Genomic DNA, 6,000 nt, shown 5'->3' with positions numbered 1-6,000 from the left:
TGAGTACGCCTTTCCTAAAATAGTCCATGACCACTCTTTCCTATATTTGCACGAGAGGTGTACTATTATTACATTTGCATGGAAGAAGCTAGGCGATCCTGCAAAAATGTTTTTCAGTGATATCACTTGTCCTGCTTGTAGATTGATTTACAATTTGAAGTGTGACATCATAAGTGGCATGTGCCAGAAGATCTAAGCAGGAAATATTTTGCAGTCTCTTCTAAATCTAGCCAGAGTTGCTCTTTTTTAGATCCTTCGTTTGTTTGCCCAGAAGAATTAACATTTGGTCAAAGAGAATAACCTGCAGCTATTGTTACTCAGTATTCAACTTTCTTCCAATATTTAAAGCTGAATTATTATTGATGGTTTTAAGAACATGGCTTCTGAGACACAATTCCACACCATTAGCTGCACTGGGAAAAGAGCAGGACCAGCCCTGAAAGCATTAACAAAGCATGTTTTGAATGCACAGGACATGCAAAGCCACAAATGCCAGCCAACCAACACCACATGCTTAAAGCCACATTCAACAAACCTGAATTTCCTCATGCACAATAACGCCTGTTGTGACAAGTAACTGGACTCTTGAGGAAACAGCCTTTAAAACGCCTTTTCCTCTCCAGCTAAAGGGATTCTCACTGCACAGACACCTTCAACAGGGTAATGCTTTGCATTTTCATGTGTTTTTACATGCAGGTATCTCAAAACAATAATATCCATACAGAAGCCAACCCCGGCTCCCATGATGCCAATGGAAAAAAAACTTCTTTTGACTTCACTGGGATCACGATTCGGTCATAATTGATTAATCCTCATTCCGTTCCTGTGAGACAAGTGAGGGGTATATAGAGATCACTTCACACGCCACTGCAGCATGGTTGTTTCTGGAAAATATCAGCTGTTCCAAAACAGAGAGGAGCCCAGCACGCAGTTTGAAACAGGATGCAGTGGCCAACTATCTCCATCTGGAACAATATAGGAAATGCTGATAGCCAGAGTGGCATCACTGAAAATAGATTTTGGCCAGCACACAGGGATTAAGAGCCTCACTTTTCAAAAGGTGTGCTGGGACCTTTAATAACCATAAATAGTCAGGTCTTTGTATTCGTGCCTCACTGGAAAGATGGCAGCACTCGCCGTACCGTGTTTCCGCATACCATGCTGACACGTTGCTTCGTTCCTGGATCAGCGGCGGCTTTCAACAGGACCGACGTGACTTCCGAGTCAAGCGGGGAGCCACAGCAAAGTCCTGACCCCGCTGAAGGCAAAATCACAACGGTACTTGGAACTAGTGGAACAAGGATTTCTCTCCCTGGAAATAGCCTGTGAGATCTGGCAACAACACTTCCCATCAGACAGCAACCGTGAGATCCCTGATACCTTATGTAACTGCCATCCTTAAATAAAACGTATGTCTAGTTCATCTTTTTTTTCCCCCAATTTAATTAGAATCTTGTTTAGTTTTTCAGGTTGATGAAGTTTTATCTTGCAATATGCTGCAGATGCTCCTGCTTGGAGACTAACGTTTGCTTTTCAATTGAAGTTTTTACTTGGGAAGTTTGTGATACCCCCACACCAGCATTTAAGACCAAAAAAATAACTGTGTATTATTCTTAAAATGAGCAGCCATAGCATAATATGAAACAATCACATTCAATGTATCACCAAAAATTACTGTGTGGTTTTCATTTATGTGTGAGATTTTCTGAGCTTGTTTTTGATGAGCTTCCATCAGAACTTTGCGTTTCCCAAGATAACATCTCTATATTTTTTTTAAGTTTAGACTGTTGAGTAGTCAGCATGTTCTTCCGCACCGGTTCCCAACCAACATTAGAAAGCAGCATTCAGCTGAGCGCTAGCTTGCTGAGCAGCTGGTTGCCACCACAGCAGGGCTTCTGCAGGCGCTGCAGGGACGGGGAAGAAGCAGCCACAACTCAAGAAAGCCACAACTCAAACTGAAGAGAGACCTGACACTGGGAGGGTGAGCAGGGCCACCGGAGCGGCGGCACTGTGGAAAGGTTCCAGGAAAGGAAACTACCCCGGGAGTCCGGAGCAAAGTGGAGAAGGAGTTACAGCAGCGCTGGGGCAGGCAAGGACACTGTGCCTCGACATCCGAGGCAGAGGTCTCGGGCAGGGCAGGAGGGGACGCAGAGGGGTGGCAGCCACAGCATAATCTCCTGAAAGATTAGCAACCCTTGTCTGCTGGAAAGAATGATCTCTAGTCCTAATTTACTAACAGGAGGGAGAGTTATTACTGCTAGGAGTAGTAGTGACCTAGACCCCCAGACAAGGACCAGACCCAGCACAGCACAAACATAAAATGAAAAGACAGTCTCTGCCCAAAGAGTTTCCAGATTTTGTACAGGGCAAGGGACAACGCAGGGATGCACAGGGGAGCGCGCGGCAGTAGCGAGGCAGTGTCAGGAGGAGGAGCAGACTGCTCAGTCCAGCTTTGCAAAATCCTGCAGGCTTCTCTGCAGCTCACCTAATTCCCTTATACCTCACTTCACTCTAGCACAGTGTGGTCTCAGTGCAGATTGGCATCTCAGGAAAAGTCTGGTTTACAATTTTAAAAAAGTTCCTTCAGATTAAGAAGACACTCCAAAGCTGAAGTAGTACAAAGTTGGCCTATACTTCAGCTCATGCTTTCTCTAATGGCCCTTAACCTTAAAAGGAACTGCAGAGAACATTCAAGAACTCTCCTTACATGTGAAGAGAAGAGAAGAGAAGAGAAGAGAAGAGAAGAGAAGAGAAGAGAAGAGAAGAGAAGAGAAGAGAAGAGAAGAGAAGAGAAGAGAAGAGAAGAGAAGAGAGAAGAGAAGAGAAGAGAAGAGAAGAGAAGAGAAGAGAAGAGAAGAGAAGAGAAGAGAAGAGAAGAGAAGAGAAGAGAAGAGAAGAGAAGAGAAGAGAAGAGAAGAGAAGAGAAGAGAAGAGAAGAGAAGAGAAGAGAAGAGAAGAGAAGAGAAGAGAAGAGAAGAGAAGAGAAGAGAAGAGAAGAGAAGAGAGAAAATCCTGTGCTAAATAACAGCTTCTTGGTAAAGCCATCTGGGGAGAGCCATGTCTAGTATCTAAAGAAGGGAGCATTACTTAGACCAGTTCCACTGACCTGAGCCTTGAGAGGGAACAAAACACTGAAATACTGTTGTATTTCATTGCTTTAACAGAACCTGAACACGTGCTCACACATCTGCAGTGGCTTTGGCCACAGAAGCAGGAGGACAGGCGTGAGCACATCTATCTGCAGGGTTGGTGGCAACGGCAGGTTTCAAACCTGGCCTTGGAGAGGACATGGAAGTCCCACACAAGAAGCCTCTGGGCGATGCTCCAGTGCCTGGGGAGCGTCACCATCCAACGGAGGGAGGCTCTGAGAGTAAAGTGGAAGACCTAGGTATCCTCTTCAGAGGCTGAAAATTTGACTTTGTATCTGAGGCAACTGATTGGCGTGCGACATGCAAACCGAATAAACCATCCAACCCAGGAGAAACGCTAGACGTTTGCTAAAAAGGCGTAACCACTTCCTTCTGCTAGGTCCTAGGTTTTGCGAGGATCCGAGTTTCTGATTTAAACGTAACAGAAATTGCTACCAGATGTGCATGTCAGGGCCCCGAATGCACTGACAGGACTTAATTGTCACGACCAGCCCCCCTGAGCCCCCCTCCCCACCCCTGCCCCCGGCACAGGGGCTCATGTAAGCTCAGCCCTGGGCCCTCGGCCCCTGCCCTGCGCTGCCGCGGCTGCGCCGGCCTTCGGATCCACTGTGCCGCGGCCACGCTGTGCCGCGGCCACGCTGTGCCCGGCCATGGGCCCTGTTGATCTGTGCGGTGACCCACAGACTGAATTTCTGACTTGCCTGGGACTTGTCTCGCCCCCATGAACTTGTCCGGCCCTCCGAGCTGCCGGCTGCCGTCCCCGGCCAGCCCCGCTCGGGGGCTGTGGGACGGGCCCCTTACCCCGCCGGCCATGCTGTCGGCTCCCGTCCCTCCCCGCTCCCTGACAGCAAAGCGGAAATTCTCTAAATTCCCCTTGTAACTCAGCTGGGTGCTGCTAATTCGCTCCTAGAATCTTCTGCAAGTACCTCCTTTATATTTTGCAACTATCTTAACAACAGGCAATCCATGGTAGCACTGATTTACACCTCCCCACTTGCAGGATTCCTTGACATCTAAAAAGCATCTGAGTTGGAGTTTAGACAGCCTGATGACTGTGAGGAGTTTGATATCTTAGCGTTTGGCTACTCCATTTTCTGCCTTTCAAGCAATTCCACAGAACTATGCTTTAAGTATCTGAATATTCCTCATTCCTCCCACTTTTTTTTCTTCCTCCCCCCCCCCCGCCCTTGTACGGTACCTACGTCTGGGAAAGAACGTAACCAGATGTGCTATGTAAAAACTTCTGCCTGCCCTTCAGCCACAGCATGCGTGCCTCACGGGGTCTAACCCACCTCCACCCCAAATGAGGAACATATGGAGCACTATGCATGGCAGAAACAAGACTTCGCTTTGAACTGCGTTCCTCCCATCAAAGGGCCCTCTGTCTTGCCTTCTTCGTCTCCGTTCCTCTGGGTAATCATGAGGAAAGAACTGAACATTTGGAAAAGCCTCCTGGGGACAAATTCATTTCTAGTGTAACTCTGATGAAGTTAATGGCGTTGCACCATGGATTAAAATGGCACCATAATATTAAAAAACAGAGACAGCATACTACTCTGTAATTACTGTCTAAGAGAGCAAAAATAATAAAAATGATTCATTCTTATAGACCCCAAAGGGCATGGCTGGCTTAGTCAGTTTAAAAGGTGAAAATAAAAGAAGGCAGCTAGAATGTAGTGATTTTTAATTTGTATATATGTATATAGATATGTATAAATGACAGTCAGATAACACCACCTCTGCATTAATTTTAAGAACAATACACTAAAATATAATTTAATGTGACTAAGTTTTAAAAGACTGATAGCAGAAATAGCTCTTAGGAAAATGAAAGGCCTTCTTTCATACTGGCATAAATTAGGAATAAATTCCTTCTAATCAAGTGTTACACTGTTGTAAGCTTAATGCAAAGGAATTGGGCCCCCCAGCACCAAAATGGTTGTTCTGTAACACAATCAAGCACCAGGAATCGCATTTTCCCCCTCTTAAAAAAGGACAATGTTATTTTTTTAGGCAGTTAACATTTAAAGGTCATTGTTACGGGAAGGAAACATTTCGTGTATTAAGTGTAGTGAAGTTGGTAGAAACGGCACAGTCTGTTCCTTTATGGACTTCACTTTACAATACCATATGGAGGTGTGTGAAAGACACTCTGAAAGCTCGGCGATATTGTACAGTAACGGCAAAGGCAAGGCAGAGATCTGAGAGAATAACTGCACGGGCTTCAGAGGCATTTGTCAGTAACAGCTGTTATATCTCCGTCTTTCGCGTTATTTAAGTGAGCTTCATCTAGGCAATAATCCTTTCCAGCCAAAGGAATAATACCCCATGGTGAGAACTGATCTTCCGAGCACACGAGGTCCTAGAGAAAGAGCACAACTCCAAATATTTCTGCAGATTGGCTAAAGAGTATCTCTGCTTACCCATCTCTCAGTGCAACGAATGATCTAGCAAATACTTCGCAGTCGTTAGTAACTCAGATGTCCCCTGATGGTCTTATGGCCTCTTGTGCCCACAGAAACACAGCTTTCCTTCAGTGCGTAATCAATAACACGGCTGCCGCGCACACCCCTTGTACCCGCCGTTAGCCAGAACACAAAGTCTTGCTCTCTCTAACAGTGCCAGACATCACCATTTCCTAAAATAAATTATCTGGGGAAATTGGGTTTTGTTGTACAAACAAATCAGGCTTTCAGTTAGACTGTAACCGAGGCACTGAAAAAAGAATGGGAGGAGAGGGAAATTGGCTGACACGAAATCACCGGCCAGATTCAGCAAGCAGGGAAAAAAATCAGAGTTTTGAAGATAAATAAATTTTCACTAAAATATTATCTGATATATTATTTTGTTG

This window comes from Phaethon aethereus (assembly GCF_964289735.1).
Source record: "Phaethon aethereus genome assembly, chromosome: 12".
NCBI lineage: Eukaryota > Metazoa > Chordata > Aves > Phaethontiformes > Phaethontidae > Phaethon > Phaethon aethereus.
Note: the sequence above shows the minus strand (reverse complement) of the source record.